The sequence below is a fragment of the Glycine max genome, chromosome 7 (assembly GCF_000004515.6).
Source record: "Glycine max cultivar Williams 82 chromosome 7, Glycine_max_v4.0, whole genome shotgun sequence".
NCBI lineage: Eukaryota > Viridiplantae > Streptophyta > Magnoliopsida > Fabales > Fabaceae > Glycine > Glycine max.
Window position 1 is genome coordinate 21,621,735 of NC_038243.2, and position 24,986 is coordinate 21,646,720.

The 24,986-nt window shown below is 36.7% G+C and overlaps 1 pseudogene; it reads right to left on the minus strand.

The window, feature by feature from the left end:
* Window positions 1–403: 403 nt before the first annotated feature.
* LOC100802827 (uncharacterized) overlaps window positions 404–24,986 on the minus strand; it is a 37,026-nt pseudogene continuing 12,443 nt past the window's right edge.

Below are 24,986 nucleotides of genomic sequence, written 5' to 3' on the forward strand. Positions count from 1 at the left end.
GTAGAAGAGGAGTGGAGGGGTTTGCTGCAGGCTGAGGTGAGGGTAGGTTTACCATTGGTGCAAAAGGCTCTGAAGTAGCCTCAAGGGATCACTCAGGAGTGGTAGCAGCTACCTGTCTCACCTATGTCTCCTCTGCCTCTTCTCCTATATCAAATGGCTCTAGGATGGTGGCCTTAGATGAGTGATCATTTTATGGTTCTGGTTCATGCTGTTAAGGTGCCTGGGCTGTAAAACTTTCATTATCTCCCACAAAAGAAGGTCGGGCTCCAGGCCAGGCCACCTTCTCAATGAACTACTCTACACTCATAATTGGCCTATGCTGAACTAGTTCCTGCAAGCTTTGTATAATGAGAATCTGTCCTTCAAACAAGCTTTGAAATTTGGCATCTGAAGTCTGAGAGCTCTAGGCAGATAAGTCTACTAAAGCTGGAAGTGGGGCTGAAGTAGAAGATGCAGGGATGCCAGCTATTAGTGCAAAGGAAGAGGGAACATGATATGCTCTGAGCTTGGTCTTCCTTGCCTCTGGAAAATTAACTGTTTGGTCATTCGCATTCCAACAGTTCCTTATGATATAAGCTAAGTCAATGGCCAACCTTTGGTTTTCATAGGAGGTAAGGGCATCAGATCCCACTCCCCTCGATCTACACAAGGTTGTGATTAAAGCTGGGAAGCCTAAGCGAGAAGAGTTAGGCTGAGCCATCATGGTCATTTGTCCAGAGATCAAACCGCCAATGTTCATGTCCATCCTTGTGATTAAGCCATAGACCGACCTAGCTCTGTCTGTGTTCAAATCTGAAGTGCGGGAGGTAGGAGCTAGGTTTGAGTATGAGAAGATGCTCCATGTTTGAGCTAGGGTGGTAAGATCTTTTCTGAGGAGCTTCCATGGTTGGCCCTCCGTGTTTAGAATAAAGCCTTTGCCCGGAATGCACAGACTAGCCTCCATCTCTCTAGGATCACACCTTAGTCTGCAAAATCTAGAATAAATGGGTAAAGATTCCCCCTCCTTTAATAACACTGGAGTCTGGAGGAACTCATTTAAGTTGTCTGCATCTATCTTGATTAAATGGCCTCTTATTCTAGCACATTTAGGAGCTTTATCTGCTGGACTATAGAAATTGGCATAGAATTCCTTAACCACTGCCACATCTATGCTTCCTTCCTGAAGGTTGGCGAGACATTTGTGAAGGTTTTGCCTCTCCAATTCTATTTTAAACTCGTCAAATTCATAATGATAAAGTTCCACATTCCTTTCCGAAAGGATCCTTCGGTCTAAAATATTATCTATATATTTGTTCCAGGCTTCCTCTGATTGAAATCTCCTGTTATCATTCTGATCCTATGGTCTAGAATCACTATTCTTATGTTTCTTCGAGGCCATCTGCATATAAAGGAACCAGAAAATTAATCAAGACACAATTATTCAAATTTTAAAAATTGAAAAAATAAAACTGAAAAAGAAACTGGCTGCTTAGCGAGACATGGTCCGCTTAGCTGGCCTTTGAAAAAAAAACACCATCACTTAGCGACATGTGGAGCCGCTTAGTGGGAGTTGCAGAATTTTTAGATTCTACAGAATAGGCTTAGCAGGAAAGCGCCCGCTAAGCTGAACATGTGCCGCAAGGATTTGCGCTAAGCTCCTTAAAGACTGCGCTTAGTGGCACCAACTCTTCAAAAATTTCACTAAGTGTTGGTAGCTTAGCGAGCGAAACTCACTTAGCTCAGCGGATGCCGCAACAAATCGCGCTTGGCCTAGGAAAGCTTGGCTTAGCGCACGGCTATCAACAAAAATAAATTGATTAAGTTACCTCGGCTTAGCGATTCAGCCTCGCTTAGCCACAGGTAGTTTAGCAAGAGGATGAGTGTTCATCCTCAAAAGATGAACTTGCTTAACACGGTAACCGCGCTTAGCGAGTTCTTCAGAGAAACGCTTACATACAATGAGTATTGATGAACTCGCTTAGTGCAGCATGCTCGCTTAGTGAGTTCATCGCATTTTCCAGAAAACGCAGAAAACGCTACTCGTTTTCTTGCACTTTTCAAGCCTCTAAAAGGCATATCAGACATGCAACGTGTGCCTCGTACTCAATTCAGTATACAAGCGTATATAGCCCTAATCTTAAACTAAATCTAACAAAACATAAAAACCCTAAAAATCTAAAGCTACAATTGAAGTCTTCTACCCTAAAGTTAAGACAAGAAAAAGAGAAAAAGAATCATGGAACTTACTTGGATGGTGTATGGTTGATGCTTCAAAGTTGAAAATGCACAAAGAAAGCACAGATGCAAAATGTGCAAATTTTTGGAGAGAGAGAATGCAGATACGAGGTTTTTGTAATCTGGCAAATGTGAGTGTAACTGCTGTTACACTCACTTAAGCAGTTTTCCGATACTTTCCCTTAATGGACCGCTGCGCTAAGCGAGCAAGAGAGACGTTTGGTTTCTCAACAAGACTCGCTTAGCGGACCCGTGTGCTTAGCTGACGTTTCAAATTCAAAATCAGTTTTTTTTAACAAAAACTAGGCTTAGCGCGAGGGTACATCCGCTTAGCAAGGTCTGCAAATTAGAAAAGCTGCAACTCTCGCTAAGCCAGGCTCTGACTAGCTTAGCTAAAATGATGCATCTTAAGTACAGAGGAGCATGCGCTTAGCTGCGAGGGACTCACTTAGTGCTCAATTGCTGCAATGAATCTCGCTTAGCTGCCATGACTGGCGCTTAGCTTCATGGACCTCAATTATGGTCGTAAGGAATTGCGCTTGGCGACAATAGGTCACGCTTAGCCACGGATAAGCTGTTGCTTAGCGATCAAGCAGAAGCTTAGCTAAATTCAGATCAAATTGAAGTTAGCTTAGCTCAACCTTGGCTAGCTTAGCGGACCAAATCAGCTTCAGATGCAAGGGTTGGGCGCTAAGCGCTTGAGACTCGCAGTTTAGCGCATGAACAGAGATGCGTTTAGCGCGAGGCTTGCGCTTAGCGAAAGGACTGTTTTTTTTTTCAGAAAATATTTTTCTAAGTTATTTTTCAGTCCTTTTTCCAAGAAATTGAAACCCTTATGTTAAACATCCAAAGATTGGTTGATATACTCCTATGTACAGACTATATAGCAAGTTCCAAATGATTTAAATGCATAAAAAAAACAAAGATAACAGAATTTAAAATTGGGTTACCTCCCAGGAAGCGCTTCTTTAACATCATTAGATTGACGCTTTTACCTCACTGGGTGATCTTATGTTTTGGTTCCTACTTTCAGAACCTCTTGACCTCCTTCCATTACCTGTAAGCAAACATTGTATTCTGGAGTAGGCTTGTCTTCAATAAACAAATCAAAATCAATTTTCTGATCTTCAAAACCTAGCTCCAGCTTCCTCTTCCCCATATCAACTATGCAGCTTACGGTCAACATGAATGGCCTTCCCAATATTACAGGGATGTCAGTATCTTCAGAGATATCCATTACCATAAAGTCTGTTGGGAAGATAAAATGTTTTACTCTGACCAAAACATCTTCAATTACTTCATATGGCCTGGTAATGGAGCGGTCAGCTAATTGTAAAGTCATTCGAGTGGGCATTATTTCCAACTCTCCCAATCTTCTGCACATGGAGAGTGGAATCAAATTGATACTGGCTCCCAGGTCAATAAGAGTTTTTCCCACATTGACTTCTCCAATTGAACAAGGAATAGTTACACTCCCAGGATCTTTATGCTTGGGTGGATGGATTTTTTGGATCACAGCACTGCAATTTCCTTCCACTATGATGTTTTCCTGATGAATATATTTATGCTTCCTTGTTAACATATCTTTCAAAAGTTTAGAGTAGAGTGGCATCTGCTACAAAGCTTCTCCGAAGGGCATGGTTATTTCCAGTTTCCTGAAAATATCTAAAAATCTCGCCAGATGACGATCTTTTTCTTTCATGGAAGATACCACAGGATACGGTACTTCCACGCTTTCATCCACAACTTTTTCACTCCTACTCTTCTTTGCATTCTTATTATTTTTTTTTCTTCTTTTTCATTTTTTTCATTTTCTATTTCTTTTTCTTTTTCTTGGTCCTTCAATTCTTTATTCTTGACCATTATTTGTTCCTCTTTTTCTTGATTACTTTCACCTCTCACCTCATTTTTCTTGCCATCAGTGCTTTTCTTGTCAGCAGTTTTCTTCTCATGCACAACACTATCCTCATCCTCAACTTCAACCTCCACAAACCTTTTACTCCTTGGGATTCTGTTCTGTATTTGGCACAAAACTGTTGGATGACTTGTTAGCTATCTGCTTGGCCAGTTGTCTCACCTGGACCTCAAGGTTCTTCAGTGCTGACTAAGTGCTTTTATGATTTGACATTGTTACCTACTTAAACTGAGTCAAGGTCTCCTCCAACTTAGTAGTTCTCTGGAATATGTTAGGTTCTTGTTGGATTGGCCTGTTTGAAGGCCCACTCTAGTCTTTGTTGAACTGATTGCCAGGGTGAGTCCTCCACTGTCCTTGTTGATTATATGGACCCTACTGGAAGCCTGAAAATCCTCCTTGAGTATACCCTTGTCGCTGTTGATTTCCCATATAATGAATTTCTCGAGTGTTTTCTTCAGTGGGAGTACATTGGCCTATTTAATGAGCCTCACCACAGATGGTACAACCTATAACCTGCAAAACAGAAGAGTGTGTAGGTTGACCAATAGACAACTTAGTTGGCAGCTTACCAAGTGTTTCTGTTAAAATTTCCAGTTGCTTAGAAAGCAACTTGTTCTGTGCCAATAACACGTCGTGTGATGATAGCTCTATCAAGCTTTTCTTTGTGGGTTGGTGGGTTCTGTCTCATAGAATGACTTGATCACTAGCTGACATGTTCTCAATTAGCTCTGTTGCTTCTTCCGGGATCTTCAGTTTTATGTTTCCCCCTGTAGAAACATCTAACAGTTGCTTGGTTTGTGGTCTTAGCACATCTATAAACATATTCAATTAGATTGGCTCGGAAAACCCATGAGTGGGAGTTTTTCTTAACAAGCCTTTGAATCTCTCCAATGCTTCACTCAGAGATTCATCAGGAAACTAATGAAATGAAGAGATTGCAGCTTTCCCTTCTGCAATCTTGGACTCTGGGAAGTATTTCTTTAGGAACTTTTCAACAATTTCTTCCCAGGTTTTCAGACTGTTGCCCTTGAATGAGTGGAGCCACCTCTTGGCTTCTCCTGCCAATGAGAATGAGAAAAGGCTGAGCCTAATAGCGTCGTCTGGTACATCGGAAATCTTAACAGTGTTACATATTTCAATGAACATTGCCAAGTGTGCATATGGGTCTTCATTAGGTAATTCTTGAAATAAGTTCCCCTATATTAAATGAATTAAGGAATGTGGATAGTTGATGTTGTTAACTTGCACTGCACTTCAGGACGTGCAATGCTGGTAAAAAAATGTGGTACTGAACTACTTGAATAATCCTCAAGGGTAATCCTCTAGTCATGCTCTTCTGCCATGGTAATGGCTTCAGGTAATTGAGTGGCAGATTCCCTTGATGATGGTGAATCAGGTGATAATAAGTCGGAGAAATGAGTCTCCTCCTCAAGAATGGATGCAACTATTTTGTCTTGCAGAAGTTTCCTTCTCCTCTCGACCCTGTTCCTTCGCAACGTAGCTTCCATTTCTAAGTCCAGAGGAACTAAATTGCCTGTGGGAGATCTATGCATATACAAGACTAATAGAACAACGGTTATCCAGTTAAACAAGAGAAGACAAATAGAATTTATGAACGAATATTCATAAAAACAATCAAAGAATAAAAAATAAAGAATAGACACTTAAAAACAAGCTAACTTCCCAAATAAAAAGAAATTCCCCGGCAATGGCGCCAAGAACTTGTTTGGCTTCCGACAAGTGCATCGGATCGCACAAGTAGTATAAAACGGTAAGAACCGAGTATTGAACACTTGGGGAACTTGTGTTATTTGGTAAGCTATTTTAGCAAATAGGCGTCTAGTGTGTAAAAGTAAGTGTGAATATGAACAAGTGTATAAACTATTTGTGCAAAAAGAAAGAAAATCACGCGAGAGAAATGATGTGTAAAAACAAGTAGAGAACACGTTGGTCTTCCTAATATGTGCCTGATGCTAAAAAGATATTCTCTATCTAACAATGCTCATGTGTTCTTATGGTGTCTCCTGAGATACTAAATCCCGATTCCTCATGATAGTTTAGTCTAATCCTGATCAAGCATCGTCCGCAGATTCCTCTTGTAAGACTAAACTCAACCAGGACCGCATTAAGACACACATACTCAACTAACTTATTGCACACCGATTCCTCGTGAAAGCACGACAACAAATGTGACACCCTCTACCCCTCACATATATACTAACAAAGGATTAAAAATTCAAATATTGATTAAAAGTATTTTTTTTTACATTTTTAAATACAAGCCTTTCAAAGGGATAAAAGGCTCACATTCACTTTCTTCTACATCATGTTCAAACTTGTCCAAATAAATAATAAAGTCATCTCGGTTCAAACAAGACCGTCTAATATTTCATACAATTAATATAAAACCCTATACCCTAATGCCACATCCTATCAGAGCGTTGTGTCTCGACGTCCTTCAGCACAAGGTTCCTTAAAGCAATTCACCTAGTCATCTGCTACCTCGAACACAAAGTTCAAGATCATCACAGGATCCAAACACAAACAACATACGGGGAGTGAGTTATCACATTCCTAACTAATAGAGAAACAAGACAACTAGATATACATATCATATAAACCAAATAAAACTTACTTACGCGTAATTCACGTAATTCCACCACTTTGTCATTCAAGGTTCACTTTTCATCCATCAATCACACTTTTCAATCATCAATCACATTACACAAGAATCACACGCTCTGATCAAGACATAATAACACATCAATTTCATAATAAACAATTAGCAAGCGCATGAGACAGTTATGCTAAGACTCAAGCCTATATGCAATGTGGTACCATGTCAGTGAAAAACCACACTGGGACGCTTAGGAGTACATAACAAGACACGCCACACAATGTGTTTGTCAGGTCACTCTCACTAAGTAAGATCATAGGGAGACCAGTCAGGGTCACGATGTTTTGTGAGAATGCTCCAACCATATGGGATCAGCATAGGCTTAAAGGAGCACTCAAACCCGGTGACCCATAAGGCCTACACTCCGAAGAGTCCGTCAGGGCCTATCCTTCCTGATTCAGGTCCAAGCCCTAAAAGCATTTTAACACACAAACACTGCTTGTGAATTATACAATGCCCCCGATCTCACACTCGTGTTTTAAACACGTACAACATATTGCGCTACAATTTAACACTGGTTCCTGAATAGGAAACCTACACTTTCTCTTAAACACTGCGCATTTACACTTTTCTCAAGATAACACTGGTCGGGTTATTGTACAATTCACAACTTACAACACAAATAATGTCACATCAAGAGTTAATCACACACTTATTCATAACCAAAACTCATTCACAATTTCACATCTCATAATGTCACAATCCACCATCACATGTTTTCACCTATCTCACAATTCAACACCTGTTCTACTTTACACTTTTACTCAATCTCAATAACAATATTATAATCTCAAGGCAACATATTATTCCACAATTCATCACATATTTCATTTATAAGCACTGCTCATGAATTATACAATACCCACGACCTCACACTCGTGTTTCAAACAGGTTTAACACATTGCACTACAATTTAATTCTGGTTCCTGAATAGGAAACCTACACCTTCTCTTAAACACTGTGCATCAACGTTTTTCTCAAGATAACACTGGTCGGGTTATTGTATAATTCATAGCTCACAATATAATGATTGTCACATCAAGTGTCAAACACATACACTTATTCACAATCAAATATCATGCCCACAATTTAACATCTCATAATATCACATCAACCATCTCATTTTTACATGTATCTCGCAAATTGACACATTCAACTTTGTACTACTCAATTTTCACAATAATATTATAATACCACTATAATAACTCATTACACCTTATAACTCATAAACATCACACAATGATAATATTTGCATGATACAAAACATATATATATATATATACATACATATATATATATATATATATATATGTATATGTATATAGTAAATTAAACTACATTGTTTTTAATCAAAGAATTTCTATAACAATTAATTTAATATTACATCAAAAGAAATGATCACTAGGCATTAACCTTACAATTTTCTTTAATTTATTATTCTAGTATTACAATAATTATATACACATAACATGTTGATCATCGTCGTAGAAATATTAGAACAAGATAATAATTTGAATAAAATAAGTCATTGAATAATATTATTTAAAATATAATTTACGTTAATAAAAAGAGCTTAATTTTTTTAAGGGGTTCACACTCAACACAAGAACACATCAATTTCACCGCAATTTCTCATTGGGACATCAACTGATTCATCAATCATATATAATTCACTGTAATAGTTATAAGGATAAAATGAAAATTGCAAAAACACCCCAAAACCCATTCCAATTGATATCTCTAAGGATCCCTACACATGTTCTCACTAATTCCCAATTGTGAATAACCCATCCCTTATCTCTAAGCGGGCTCACGTGTCTTCAGACAGTGATAAAAGAATCTCTAGCGGTTCCCTGAGATTCCTCCAGTTTTTTTTCCTCTAACTACTCCGGTAGTGTTCTCAAACGTCAGAGAGACAGAGAAGGGATTGAAGCCTCCACTTGTACTGTCTTGGTGAGATTCCTTTTTATCTCTCCTTGAATATCATCTCCCGTATCCCAACGGTGAAGATGTGTGGAACTGAATCTCAAACCACATATCAAAATTTCATGAAAATCCAACGGTTAACGAAACCGGGATTGTAGTTTTACTGAAACCGTTTTGGGTTTTCGTGGGAAAGGAAAAGGCTACGATGCGAAAGGTATTTACCTCAGCTCAAACCTGATATCAAAATTCCCAACGGTGAGAATGCTCAGAATTGGGTTGCGAACGCGGTGCTCAAATTTCACGATGATCCAACGGTGAATGAGTTTGAGATCATCGTTTTTCTGAGACAGGTTTGGTGGGCTGCGGGAAAAAGAAAGAGTTTTTGAGAGGAGAAGGGGAAAAACGAAAATGAGGGATAAAAGAGGCATCGTCCGTCTGAAAACTGACCTAACATCGCTATTTATACCTAGGATACACACAACTTATTATTACTCAATTTATTTGTTTTTAATATTTTATAAAAAAAAGAACTATATTTTATTCCCTATCAAATGTCCCCCTTTTTTTCCCTTCAAATTATTATTTCTCATTATTTATTTATTTATAAAAACCTGATCATTTTTCTAAAACTCTATTTATTTAAAAATTAAAAATTCTTTTTAAATTGGTTTACAAAAAATGGGATGTTACAACTCAGCCCTGCACTATCAAGGACTTTAGAGTCAGACCAGTTTCCACTATTGAATGACTCTAACAAAGCATGCATCTACGTGATCAAGGTAAAGACATACTGGAATGAAAAGTAGATAGCACAGAGAACACACAAAACATCATTAAATAGATAGAAATATATTTACATCAGGTACCTACAGGGAAGATCCAACAGAGGATTTAACTTTCCATACCAGGAAGCCTTCTTAACAACAAAGAGAAGAACAAGATGAAAGATTGAAAAAATATAACATGGAGTGATCTGATTTTTCACTAATACATTTCATGAGTCTTCCACGATACTTAATCCCCGCGGAATGGAAATGCACTGAGAAAGCATAATGAGTCCACAAAACTGAATGCTTTTGTACACAATCTTTGTTTACAAAAAAACTTCCTTAGCTCCCAAGTGGAGCAGGAAAAGCCCATCAATTATGACTATTGTTCTTGCTTATAAAATCACTACTAGTCAGCTTAATGATAAACAATGTCACAATACAACAAAACAAATTGTCTTCCCAATCTCATGATGAACTGACCTTGAACATAAGGTGGCCACTCCAAGTGGCTGTTAAGGAACTCTATACAGGTTGGTGAACATGCATATTCTCATGAACACTAATGACAACATTCCGCAACTCAGGGAAGATGGATATAAGTAGAAGTTCAAGTATTGCATAAGCAAGTTGCTTCACACATATAGAAGACTTCAATGAAATAAGATAATACAAATGTTAGCTTAGAAGAAAAGTAAATTGTGTGAGCAGACAACAAAAACTAACAAACAGAAAAAAATTCAGCGGTTACCAAGTGAATACATCAATGAGAAATAACTTTAACCTGACTAAAGTAATATATATCACTGGCACAACGTTTGTACTGCTTCTAACCAATTAAACCAACTAAGGCTGATGGAGCTCCATCTGACAATAATAGAGGCAAATTTATATGTGAAAGTCTAGGAATGGAAATGTTTACTTCAAAGTTCACAAGGCTACGAAGACCATACAAATAGCAAGAAAGTACCATAACATTCAAAAACGGTCATCAACATTAAAGCCATTAAGTTCAAAAGAAAACCTCTCAAAATTTGAGCATAGAGCCTAACACAACCCCACACAAAATTAGCTTATAATCTGAAGATTGTCCAAACTTTATAATCTCCTAAGTCATATATCTAGTTGATGTCCCAATTAGACCGCAATTAAGGTGGGCTAGGGGTGACTACAATTAAGGTGACTTTCCAACACGCCCATCACACCTATGGCTATGGGCTTGGAGCATGGCAGTATGGGTAATAATATATCTAGGATTGATAGACTTTGATACCATGTTAGAATTTGCGGTTAAGGTTTTACCGAACACAACAAAACTAGCTTGTAAAGTGAGGACTATCCAAACTTTATAAGGACTACATTGGTCATATCTCTAGTCGATGTAAAACTAAACACACTCCCTCATAATGAAGGTGCTATAGGGTACAATGAAGGCAGACAAAGAGGCAGCAATTATGGTGAATCAGTAGTGACTTCAATTAAGGCAACTTTCCAATACACTCATGCTCGCAATACAAGTGGCCTAATTGAAAAGGCTAACTTAACCCCAAGCAATCAGCTTGTGAGAACTACATTGGCCATATCTGTAGTGGATTTGGGAATAAACACACCTCTTGAGGCTTATTCAATTAATGCAGACCCCAAAGAGGCCTTAATTAAGGCAGCTTTCCAACAACTTTTCTTCCAACTGGTTTTTAAAGTGTGAATACTGCACTAAATCAAGAATTTCAACTAATTAGTAATGCTCCACTCCACCATTACATTTTTCCTTTTACATATTTTGATGGGTGGAGAAACAGTACTTTTAATTCATCAATTGCATTTTCAAATGACAATCTATACTAGTGGCCAAAAAAACTCCTTCACTATACAAATAAAATGATGTACATTTAACTTTGTGGAAATTAAAATTTTTCATTGATTAGATTGGAATCCAATATTTTGTTCATACCAAGAGGAACTGGCAAACCATAATAGAGAAAGAAAAGATTAAAACAAAAATCACTAAAAAATAAAAGCTGAAAGAAGAGACACATAACTATATCTTGTTTGGAAATGAATTCCTAGTATATTAATAGAAGGTAAAATGTATAAAGACATCTATACTTTGACCAACTACCCCATCGAGTTTGGAATCGTACAATCGGTGGCATGGAAGATTTTGTTCATAGACATTCCCACTCAATGAAATTACTTTCAAATTACCTATAATAGAACCATAACTTTTAGAAGGTGGTGCCTTTTGAGTACTACATAATCAAACTTGCTAAATGCCTTTATTTACTATAATTTGCTGAACCACACGGGAGGTGATTACAAGAAATAAACCTCGACGATATCTATGCAAATTGTTTAAATTTGAACAGGATGTTTGTACTATTCTAGAAGGAAGATAAAGATATACAAGAGCGAAATTTAAATAAAATTTTAAGAGATCAAGAATATTCACTAATCCATTAATATTTCAATGCATCAGCATAGGACTCTACAGAAAATAGAACTAACCAAATAGCAGTTTCTTCAGTTCACTTGCTCTACGAGTAGCCTCAAGCTGTTGCTCGAAGGACCCTGATTGTGATTTGGCAATGATGCTTCCACCAAATTCATTTATGGTTGGTAAAGGCTTTTGATCACATGCACTGCTACCAATTAACACCTGAGGGGTCTGTACTCTTAAGAAAAATGTACCACCAGGCCACAAGATCTGCAAAAATGAAGTAGTTAAACACTGAAGCCAAAATTAAAACAGCATAAAACAAAAACTACAGAAAATGAGAACAAGCAATGTCATTTATCCAAAGAAGTTCACCAATTCATGTTTACCAAAAACACAGCCTGCCAAAAACCGCCTACACTCAAAGTAGGTTCTTCAAGTTTTTGACGAATATTTGGTTTGCTCTCAACTTGAAGCAGTTTCTTTTTATTAGTGTTTAGAGCTTTCAATGAGAGTAAATAGGGTACAACTAGCAGTAAAACAACCACTAAAACAATCCAGTGCTCTAGATCCTCACATCAAATTGAGAAATAGTGTGTTTGGGGTGTCATCCAGTTAATTTGCATTTTAAAACAAACTCTTGGTAAGTAAACAATGTCCTAGTAAAATATGCTTAAAAATTTGGTTCATTCCTTACATCTTGGACCCACTGAATCCCTTGGGCAACGGTCTCCTCTTTGCAGAGCCAATGAATCTCACTCAGTAGCCAATCATCAATAACAGCTTCCATCACTACCTGTAATATCTGTTTTGATATCCAAAAGGCCTGTCTTCTGCATGAACATAAGGGATCTAACATAAGTAACTTCTACATCCTGGAATTAAAGAAATCAACAGCATCACAACACTTTATATTTTGCTCTGTCAAATCTAATTAGCCAAAGTTTGAAAACTAATGTTGGTTAATTATTAGCATGAATGTTGAAGAAAGCATAAAGTTGTCATAAGAATCCTATGGTAGATTATTCTTTAGAAATAAAAAAGGAACTCAAGATAGTACCATGCCAGAGATTGGATTTTATTTCCATCTCAACATCTCAAAGTCTAACAAAAATTCCCTTTAGGTTCAAAGTATGATAAAGCATACATTCATCAATCATCACAAACTGTTGTTAGGTGAAAGTGTAGAAATTAGTCTTGTCTCTTATTAGAATATTTGAAGATGTCCAAAATATCTTGACCATATCCAAGAGTATCTTAGATTATCATTTAGATTAGTTTCCATATTTCCTCATTATCTCTTTGAACTGGTTACCATTTCCTTTTTTTTCCGAGCATGTTTGTCACCAGTTCTGGCCACTAACTGTAGAAATGTGTTTGCTCTGATTGCTTTAATGTGCTATGTTTTGATTATGACAAATAGCTACATATGTATGCTTAACAAAATTTATTGTAAACTCATGATTATGTACTCTATCTTTTTATATTCTACTTAATAATCATGCAGTTAGGTAATCCCCATTAGTAGTTATTCACAACAGTTTAGTTATTTAGCCATTTGTTAGTTATATTAAGGAGTTAGTTATGTGACATAGTTTGAAATAAGAAAAGGGGTTGAGAGGGGGCATCTTATCATTTTGGAAAGGTTACTTAAGAGAGTAAGGAAAGGTCAGGGTCTGTCGAATACCCTGACATTAGTGTAATTCATCTTTGGATCTATTATCAGAGTTGTACTAGAGAATGATACAAATTCTTTTCACTTTTCTTATTTGTCCAGATTCAGTTCTATCACATGCAATGTGATAAGTGTAGAATCTTTACAGAAATATATCCAATTCTTTTAATGTGTTTAGTGGACCAATATCGAATCATACATATTATAGTTATATGTTTGTTGCATCATGAACATTAGATGATTAATTATGAAATTGGACCAGCTATATTGTTCAAGTGAGTAATCTTGTCTAGGATAGTCCAAGTATTGAGAGTTAGCACTATAACAAGAAACTTGATGTTCTTAATTATGCACAACTAAAAAAGAAGGATAACTGTTGGCACAAGAAGTTCATAAAATTTCAGAAACGTGAAATCTGATATATTCATTCAGCAGCAGTATGCTTAGTTTCTGATACATATATTGACTTAGAGAACAAAACAGTAGGTTCTACTACCTAACAACTTAATGAGCCAACTACCCCACTTAATTACAAGACTTAAAACACACTCCAAAGGTACAAGTCATCATACTTAGTCTGAAAACACATTAACTACTGCATACAAAATAAAATAAAATGATAGATACTAAAAGTACTGCAGTACGTCACAAATTTCATAACATTAACACTCCTTGAAATTTTTGTTGGACATTCCAAGTGATGTGATCCTTACTAGGAGCGGATCGTTTGATACAGGTTATGAAGTTCTGGATGCGTCACTTCCAAAGAGAGAAGATAAGTCAGGGTAGATGTCACAAGGATTACCTTGATATGCCTGAGATTGGTTCAATAAGGAACCCAGAGAGAAACTCTCACAAATTTTATCAAATGTTTCTTTATTGAAAAAGAAAACCAATACATATAGTGTATCTGAACAAAAAAATAAAAATAGATATGGGCTTTCAAAACAGTTTGGGCCAAAATTACAACGAAAAAAATTATAAATAAAAAAAGAACATATTTGGCATGGGCCTTCAGCAACAATTAATAGTCTTGGTAGTGCCTTTGCCTTTGGGCTTTCATCTTTCTCCACTTGGACCTTCTTCCTTCTTCACTTGGACCTTCATCCTTCTTCACTTGGGCCTCCATCCTTCTTCACTTGGGCCTTGTTAAGTATGCCTGCTACCATTTGTTGGAGGATATCCACTGACTATTTGGTCCTACTCTTGGTCATAGGTCCCTATATTTGGCTAGTTTTAGGATTCTCATCACCAAGCAACTCTCAAGTCTTTCAAATCTTGCTCTAGGAAGAGCTTTGGCCAGTATATCAGCAACTTAATTATCAGAACAATGATGAATGAGCTTGATCTCACAATTCTTGACAGCCTCATGAACAACATGAAATTTCACTTGAATGTGCTTTGTCTTTCCATGCTGATTTGGATTCTCAGCAATGACAATTGTTGATTTGCTGTCACAATAAATCTCAGTTTCTTGAAATTGCTCTACTCCCAAATCAAACATAATTTTCTTCAACCATATATCTTGGCTTGCTGCTCCAGCTACTGCAACATATTCTGCTTCAATAGTGGACTGAGCTACAATGCCTTGCTTCTTTGAGTTCCAAGAGAACATGCTAGAGCCTAAGGAAAAAACATAACCAATAGTGCTCTTCATGACATCAAGGTTTCCAGCCCAGTCATTGTCAACATAGCCAAACAAACTTCCATTTTCACTGGGTTTAAACTAGATTCCAAATTGAGTAGTGCCCTTTAAGTACCTAAGTACTCTCTTTGTTGCTGCAAAATGTATCACACTTGAACTTTTTCATAAATCTTGAGAGTAAGTTGGTTGCATACATAAGATCATGTCTAGATGAAGTAAGCAAACTTCCAATCAAACTTCCATAAAAAGAAGCAACAATTTTTTTTATCTCCATCATCCTTGGACAATTTCAAATTCTTCACCGAAGGAGTAGGGATAGATTTTTAACTTTCCATTCTAAACTTCTTCAAAACTTCATGAGTATACTTTTCCTGATTCAGAAAAATACCATCTTCAGTTTCATGCACTTTCAAGCCTAGAAAATAATTCATTTCCCTAAGATAGACATCTGAAACTGATTTTGCATCTCCTTCATAAGCTGTTGCACTTCTTGTTGATCATTGCTAGTCATTAGCAAATCATTAGTGTACAAAGAAACAATAAAAAAAACCATCATCCAACAACTTTTTCACATAAAGAGTTGCATCATTTTCTCTCCTCCTGAAACCTTGACTGCAAAAGTAAGCACCAATTCTGCTATACCAAGCTTTAGGAGCTTGCTTAAACCCATACAAAGCTTCATGGAGATTATACACCTTGTTTACGCTTCCTTTCACAACAAAGTCTTCAGGTTGAACTACATAAGTTTCTTTAGTCAAGTGTCCATTTAAGAATGCAGATTTGACATCTAAATGCCAAATTATCCATCTCATTTGAGCTGGCAAAGCTACAAGAATGCAAATGGTGTCCATTCTTGCAACCAGAGCAAATGTTTCTACATATCCAATTCCAGGTTGATGAGCATAACCTTAAACAACAAATTTGGACTTTTATTTGTTAATGGATCCATTAGGGTTCAGCTTTACCTTATAGACCCATTTAACTCCAATAGCATTTTTGTCATCTGGGTTGTCAACCAGCTGCCATGTCTTGTTGTCTTTGATGTTTATCTCCTCCTTCATACCATGGTTCCATTCCTCAAAGCTGGTAGGTTCAGTTACAACAACATTACATCTATGATAAATTTATGAAATAGGCTTGGTGCCTCTCATAGCAAAATCATCATCAACCTCTTCTTATTGACCTTCATTGTGCTCTCAAAAGGAGGCCAAATTGAATGTCTTTCCATTTAGAAAAATCTCCCAACTCCAAAATGAATCTTAATCCACCTTCACATCTCTACTAACAAAGACTTTGCCTAAATCAATTCCATAGACTTTATAGCCCTTAGCTTTTGAGGTATAGCCTACTAGAATTCTTTTTTCAGCTTTCTCAATCAATTTTCTTCTATTCATGTCGGGTACATGATTGTAACCAAGTGAAACAAATACTTTTAGATGTCTAATGGATGGTTTAATTTCTCCCCAAGCTTCAATGGGTGTCATCCCTTCCACTACTCTTGTAGGAAGCCTATTTTGGTGGTAGACAGTTGGCTTTACAGCTTATGGTTTTTGGCAATTTCTTCTAAAAAAGCATGCATCTAGCCATCTAAAGGACTAATCTGTTCTTCTTCTCTGCCTCTCCATTCCATTGGGGTGAATAACCCACAATGTGTTGAAGTTTAACTCCCAAACCATTTCAAGATGAATTAAATTCTACAGAGGTATACTCCTTCCCATTGTTGGGTTTACAACTTCTAGTTTTTGTCAATTTCTTCTAAAAAATCATGCATCTAGCCATCTCAAGGACTAATATGTTCTTCTCTGCCACTCCATTCTGTTGGGGTGAATAATTCACAATGAGTTGAAGTTCAACTCCCAAACCATCACAAGATGAATTAAATTCTACAGAGGTATACTCCTCACCATTATTGGTTCTGAGTTTCTTCAAAAGACAACCACTTTCAGTTTCAACAAGGACTTTAAACTTCTTAAAAACAGAAAAAACTTCCGATTTCAAAAGACAACCACTTTCAGTTTCAGCCTCATTCATCTTCAAGGCTTCAAACTCCCTCTTATGGTTGAGAACCTTCATTTTCTTGGTCCTCTCATTTCCAAAGAACTCCACTTGAAGCTTCTCCCAAATCTCCTTTGTTGTATCCAGATTTGAGATTCTCATAAAAATATCATCATCCACAGTTGAGTGCAAGATGGAAAAAGCCTTTGCTCTTTTTGCAACTTGCTCATTATGAAATCTAATATGAGCAATAGTGGGATTCTCTTCCAGGGTTGGTGGTTCAGCTGTCTCCACTACTTCCCAGAGATCATAAGCTTTCAAATGATGTCTCATCTCAAAGGTTTTCTCTCCTACTTAGTTTTTGGTTTCTATTTTCCTCTCCACACTCAAGGTTCTCTCACAGTCCCTGCAGATCAAATAAGCTCTAGATACCAATTGTTGGCACAAGAAGTTCATAAAATTTTAGAAACATGATGACGTAGCTCCATGTAGAGCTTGTAGGCCTTGGATCTTCTTCATCAATGGAGTCCTTTGCTTCTTGAAGATCATGGCAGCGGAATGGAGAAGGAAGAAAGATGAGTGGAGGGAGAGGGAGAGAAGGGGTATGAAATTTTGTGCCTCAAATGAGGTCTGAACTTTGAAGTGTAATTCTAAAATGATCAAAGTTGAAAAAACTACACACACATGGCCTCTATTTATAGCCTAAGTGTCATATAAAATTGGAGGAAAATTTGAATTTCTATTCAAATTTCACTTGAATTTGAAATTGAATTTGTGGAGCCAAATTTTGGAGCCAAAATTCCACTAATTATGATTAGTAAATTTTAGGTATGGTTCAGCCCACTAATCCAAGATCAAGTCCAAGATTCTCCACTAAGTGTGCTTAGGTGTCATGAGGCATGTAAAGCATGAAGAACATGTACAAAGTGTGACTATATGATGTGGCAATGAGGTGTAGCAAGCAAATTCTCACCTCCCCCTCTAAAATTTAATTGGATTGGGCTTCTCCCAATTCAATTAAATTTATTCCCCAACACACACATCAAATATTCACTTAATGCATGTAAAATTACAAAACTACCCCTAATACAAAAACTAGTTTAGGTGCCCTAAAATGCAAGGGCTGAAAAATCCTACATTTCTAGGGTACCCTACCTACATTATGGAGCCGTACATACAAGGCCAAAAAAATAATGAAACCTTATTCTAATATGTAAAGATAAGTGAGCTCATACTTAACCCATGGGCCCAAAATCTACCCTAAGGCTCATGAGAACCCTAATGCCTTCTCTTGCATCTTTGGCCCAATCTTCTTGGAGTCTTCTATCTAATGCCCTTGGGGGGTAGGATTGCATCATTCCCTCCCCTTTGAAAAGGATTTGACCTCAATTTCAGAGGTTCTTGAAACTCTGGGCTTCTTCCCTCAACACCTGTAAAAAGAATAAAAACATATATATTAGTGGTGTTTGGTATGTTGGAGTAAGGTAAGGTTTGAAAACCCATTTCCTGGGCATCTTCCCATGAAGGAACATAGTTCCTCACCAACTTAATGAGTGGTGCTACAAGTATAGAAAAATATGGGACAAACCTTTTGTAAAAGTTTGTTAAGTCATGGAAGTCCCAAATTTTCCTTATACTAGGTGGAGTGGACCACTCAGGAGTGACCTTTATTCTCTTAGGGTTCGTGGGAACCCCATTGATCACCATTTAAAAAATTAAGATAAGTAATGCAATAAAACATACCTTTTTTTATATTTTCATGTTGATTACTCCTACCAAAAAGTATGAAAAACCTAAGGTGTCCCATATGAGCACCTAGGTTTGTATTGAAACAAAAAATAAGAACAAACCTATCAAATGAGTCCCTATGTATGAGAATCATGAAGATGTTGGATGCATGGGTGATTTTACAAAAGAGGGTTGCACCACTCAACACATTCATCATACTGCCTATCATAGGGATTTGGTGCCTCAAAATACCAATTTTGGGCACCAACAAAGCACAAGGATTTAAGCTCTTACGAACCAAACCCTTATCCAACAACTCCTTTACTTAAGGAATGATCTCAAGCCCAAGAGGTGTGGCAATGCTAACAAGTGTCTTTTTACAAAGGAGAAGATGTGGAAGTTTTCTAAAAGGGGGAGTTTCTTTAATATTTGTCTTTATTTTAAAATGACTTTCCTTCTTAGCTAACCTCTTGGTGGAGACACTTACCTCTTTACACTTCTCCTTAACCGTTAAAGGTTGTCCTTCTTCTTGGGGGTAGATTTCTTTACTAGATTCTTCCTCTTTTGCTTCTTCACTTTCACTAGAGGAAGGTGAAGTAGTAGCCTCATCTTGGCTACTATAAATGTCTTGGCCCCTCATAATCATGGTTTTCTTGGTGGGGCATTGAGAAGTAATGTGTCCTCTTCCAAGACATTTAAAGAACATTATAGAGCTAGTCTTCTTATGCATACTAGCCTTAAGGGGTTTCTTTTCTATTGTCTTCCCCTTATCATGTTTGGGCTTAGAAGGTGTCACCCCTAAGATGCCTTGACCTAGGTCTTTCTTTGTATAAGAGTGAGAGCCATAAGATTTTGAAGTAGACTTCCTTTTAAGTTGTTGCTCTATCCTTATTTCCCCAATCTAAGGAAGCCTCTACATTGTCCTTCCCATGGATGTATGGGAGGTTAATGTTAGCCTCTTGAGGCTTTCTTTCCTTTTCTCTCATATGGGAGTGAGGTCTAAGATGTGACCTATGCCTTCCTTCATAATAGTCATGAAGTTCTTCACTTAGGCTCTTGCAAGTGTTATGGCTACTATAGGAGGCATATTTTTCTTTTCTTAACTCTTTTATTAGTTTCCTTCTTTCTTCTTCCCTTATTTTTTCCCTCTCATCTTGATTTATTTTTACCCTCTCTTTTCCTTTTTCTTTTCTTTCTAGTTTTTCTTTTCATAACTTGAGGGAACTCAACCCATCTAAGATTCTAGATAGAGGGTCCTTATGACTAGTACCCTCGCCATTAACACAAGATGAATGATGACTCATGTTGGTTCCGAAGTTGTGGTTCTTTCTTGTTGGGGGTTTGAAAAAAAGGTAAAAGCTAGGGTTCCAAAAGAACTCAAGAAAAGAGTGATAAGCAAGAAGAAAGTATCATGCAATAACAAGATAAGCTAGGTGTGTCTAGTAAAGAAAATAAGCAATGAAAGTAAGCAAGAAATAAAAGTTAGAAATATAAACTAGGTGGTTCCTAAGAGTGTTTGAATGACCTCATTTAAGGTTCCCAACAAAACACTCACTATCCCAAGGAAATTTTGCCTCAAATTATTACACACAAATGGAAGTAGGGTGACCTATTGGAGGCTCCCAACTTACTTCCAATGAAAGACCTTTTTTATTACAAAATTTGAAAGCAATGAAGGTAAGTAAATTGTCAATTACAAAATTACAAAAAGGTCCTCAATTTTGGTGTTTGTTCTCTCTTTGGTGATTCACTAAATTTGGAGTGCTTCTTAGTCCAATAGCTCTTAAGGTGGTTGGCCCCTTGCTTCTTGACTCAAATTCTTAAAGGGATGACACCAATGCTCCTTTGCAATTTCCTATATGACAACTCACAAGGAAACAAAGAGACAAGCAATAACCAAAGACAAAAAAAATGAAATGAAAGCTAAACCAATAGAGTTTTATGAAGACAAATTTTCAAGAATTATTCAACAATTAAAGCAATGAGAAGCACATAAAAGCAAGCTAGGACTCAAAGAGAAACCTAGAATGGCTCTAGAGTAGAGTAGAAAAACTAAAAAAAGACTCAAGAAACCTCTAGTTTTGGCACTTGTTTTAACACTAATTTTCAATTGAAATTTGAGAACTAAGATTGGTATAAAATAGGCACCAATTGTAGAATAAATTTCGAGCCAAAACAGCAAGCACACTTCCTTTTCACTTTTTTTTCCTGGACACTTATTTTTCTGCCAAATTGTGTGATTTTTCGTATTTTTTCCTTTTATCTGAATCACTTGGTTCTTTTTTTTTATTATTTTTTTCTAGATGTCTAGAAAATTAGTAAATATTTCAGCTCAAAATTCGTAGTTACCAATTCCCAATAATTTATACAAGTTCGTATGTTCAAGCTGTCAACACGAGCGATTTCAACCTAGAAATCAAGAGTAGTGTTTATGTTACTTAAGGCTTGGATAGTTACAATTTGTGTTTGCTTATGCTCAATTATCTTGAATAACACAATTCAAGAGAGCTTAAAACTTATTTTGATTCACAAATTCAGCTACAACTCAGCACCACAACTCAACTTCTTCATAGGCATCATGTAAGAAACTTAGAAAACAAAAAAAAAGTTCAACAACAAGACTACTTCTAGGAATTGATTTAGAACATGTTATGAACTAAATAACATGCATGAATTAGACTCAAAATTCAAAAAGATAGGATAAGAATGACAAGAATACATGAACAAATGTATCTAGAATTCAATAAAAAAAATAAAAATTCAACACAAACTTAGAACATAATGTGACAATTATTATGACTAAACATGACTCTAAGACAACATGAATTAAGTGATTTACACTTAGATTTTTTTTCTAATCAATATTTTTGGAATAAAATTTAGATCTAAAGGTTCAGCACAATAAGATTATGACTGAAAAATGATAGAACCTAAAATCAACACAAAAACATGATTCAAGAGTAGATCTATAAAATTTGAACCTTAGAAATGCAAGAACAGGTGTAGATCTAAGATTTAATCAGTTTATTTTTTTGAATCTACTATAATCAGCACCAAATCGCAAGAAAATGGAAAATATACATGGAGAATAAGAATAATAACAAGGAACTAAAGTGAATTGACCGAACAAAAACATAGAGGATGCAAAAGAACATCACCTAGACGAAGATGCTCTTGATACCACATGACGTAGCTCCATGTGTAGCATATAGGCCTTGAATCTTCTTCATCAACGGAGTCCTTTGCTTCTTGAAGATCATGGCAGTGGAATAGGAATGGAGATGGAACAAAAATGATTGGAGACGCCACTTCAAGAAAAAGATGAGTCAAGAAGAAGCTCACCACCGTAGGAAGCCATGGATAAGAGCTTGAAGGTAGGAAAAGATGAGTGGAGGGAGAGGGAGAGAATGGGTACAAAATTTTGTGCCTCAAATGAGGTCTAAACTTTGAATTGTAATTCTCAAATAATAAAAGTTGAAAAAAATGCACACACATGACCTCTATTTATAGCCTAAGTGTCATATAAAATTGGAGGGAAATTTGAATTTTTATTCAAATTTCACTTGAATTTGAAATTGAATTTGTGGAGCCAAATTTTGGAGCCAAAATTCCACTAATTATGATTAGTGAATTTTAGGTATGGTTCAGCCCACTAATCCAAGATCAAGTCCAAGATTCCCTACTAATTGTGCTTAGGTGTCATGAGGCATGTAAAGCATGAAGGACATGCACAAAGTGTGACTATATGATGTGGCAACGGGGTGTAGCAAGCAAATGCTCACCTCCCCCTCTAAAATTTAATTGGATTGGGCTTCTCCCAATTCTATTAAATTTATTTCCCAAGACACACATCAAATATTCACTTAATGCATGTGAAATTACAAAACTACCCCTAATACAAAAACTAGTCTAGGTGCCCTAAAATACAAGGGCTGAAAAATCCTACATATCTAGGTTACTCTACCTACATTATGGAGCCCAAATACAAGACCCAAAAATAATGAAACCTTAATCTAATATGCACAAAGATAAGTGGGCTCATACTTAGCCCATGGGCCCAAAATCTATCCTATAAGGCTCATGAGAACCCTAAGGCCTTTTCTTGCATCTCTGACCCAATCATCTTGGAGTCTTCTATTCAATGCCCTTAGGGGGTAGGATTGCATCACATGAAATCTGATGTATTCATTCAACAACAGTATGCTTTAGTTTCTAATACATATATTGACTTAGAGAACAAAACAGTAGGTTCTACTACCTATCAGCTTAAGAGTCAACTGCCCCACTTAATTACAAGACTTAAAACACACTCCAAAGGTACAAGTCATACTTAGTCTAAAAACACATTCACTACAGCGTACAAAATAAAATAAAATGATAGATACTAAAAACAATGCAGTACATCAGAAGTTTCAAAACATTATCAATAATGATAGAAAGAACAAAGTATTTGAAAGATTGAAGAGAAGAATTTTTAGAAGCTTGGATGACATCAAGAAGTCTAAGGACTAAATTCACACAATGACTAGCAGATGATTGAAGCCAAAAAAGCATCAATATCACTCTTCAAGGTTTAGGAATGTGGAAGGGTAATGAATGAGGTTTTGTTTTGATAAGAGCTTAATCCAAACAAAAAACAAGTCAATTTAGTTAAGTGCACAAGTCCATAGTAGCATAATTTTTATGTTTTTTCAAATAAATAATTAATTAGAAGTCTTAAACTAATCGATTAGATCATCTCTTGATGAAATTACTTTTCTCAATAATCAACCAATTAGATTATGAAAGGTAATCAATTAGAATGGTTTTGATTTCATTCTTAAAAGCTTCTAATCGATTAGATAACTCCAGTGAAGGCCTAATCCATTAGCGGATTGGACCTAATTTTTTGGTATAGAGCATAGGTATCCTCCACTGGAGGTAATCCTACTTGAGATGAGTGATGAAATCCTACCCCGCAAGGGCATTGGATAGAAAACTCCAAGTAGATTGGGCCAGAGATGCAAGAGAAGGCCCTAGGGTTCTTATGAGCCTTGGGGGTAGATTTCGGGCCCATGGGCTAAGTACGAGCCCACTTATCTTTGTAAATATTAGATTAAGGTTTCATTATTTTTGGGCTTTGTATTTAGGGCTCCATAATGTAGGTAGGGTACCCTAGAAATATAGGATTTTTCAGCCCTTGTATTTTAGGGCACCTAGACTAGTTTTTGTATTAGGGGTAGTTTTGTAATTTCACATGCACTAAGTGGATATTTGATGTGTGTGGTTGGAAATAAATTTAATTGAATTGGTAGAAGTACAATCCAATTAAATTTTAGAGGGGGAGGTGAGCATTTGCTTACTACACCCCATTGCCACATCATATAGTCACACTTTGTGCATGTCCTTCATGCTTTTCATGCCTCATGACACCTAAGCACACTTAGTGGAGAATCTTGGAATTGATCTTGGATTAGTGGGCTGCACCATAACTAAAATTCACTAATCATAATTAGTGAAATTTTGGCTCCAAAGTTTGGCTCCACAAATTCAATTTCAAATTCAAGTGAAATTTGAATTTCCCTCTAATTTTGTGTGACACTTAGGCTATAAATAGAGGTCATGTGTGTGCATTTTTTTCAACTTTGATCATTTGAATATTAAACTTCAGATTTAAAAGCTCATTTAGAGCATAAAATTTCGTGCTCTTCTCTCCCTCTCCCCTCATTCATCTCCTTCTTCCTCCAAGCTCTTATCCATGGCCTCCTATGGTGGTGAGCTTCTTCTAGACTCATCTTCTCCTTGAAGTGGCGTCTCATCTCTCTCTTCCTTTCTCCATTCCGCTGCCATTCATCTTCCAAGAAGCAAAGGAATCCATTGATGAAGAAGATCCTAGGCCTACAAGCTCCAATGGAGCTTACATCATTGAGTATGATTGCTATGGTAACAAAACTCTCCGTCCAAGCAGAGTAGTAAACCTAATTGATTAGGGTTGCACTAACCTTTTCCTAATCAATGTTCACACACAAAA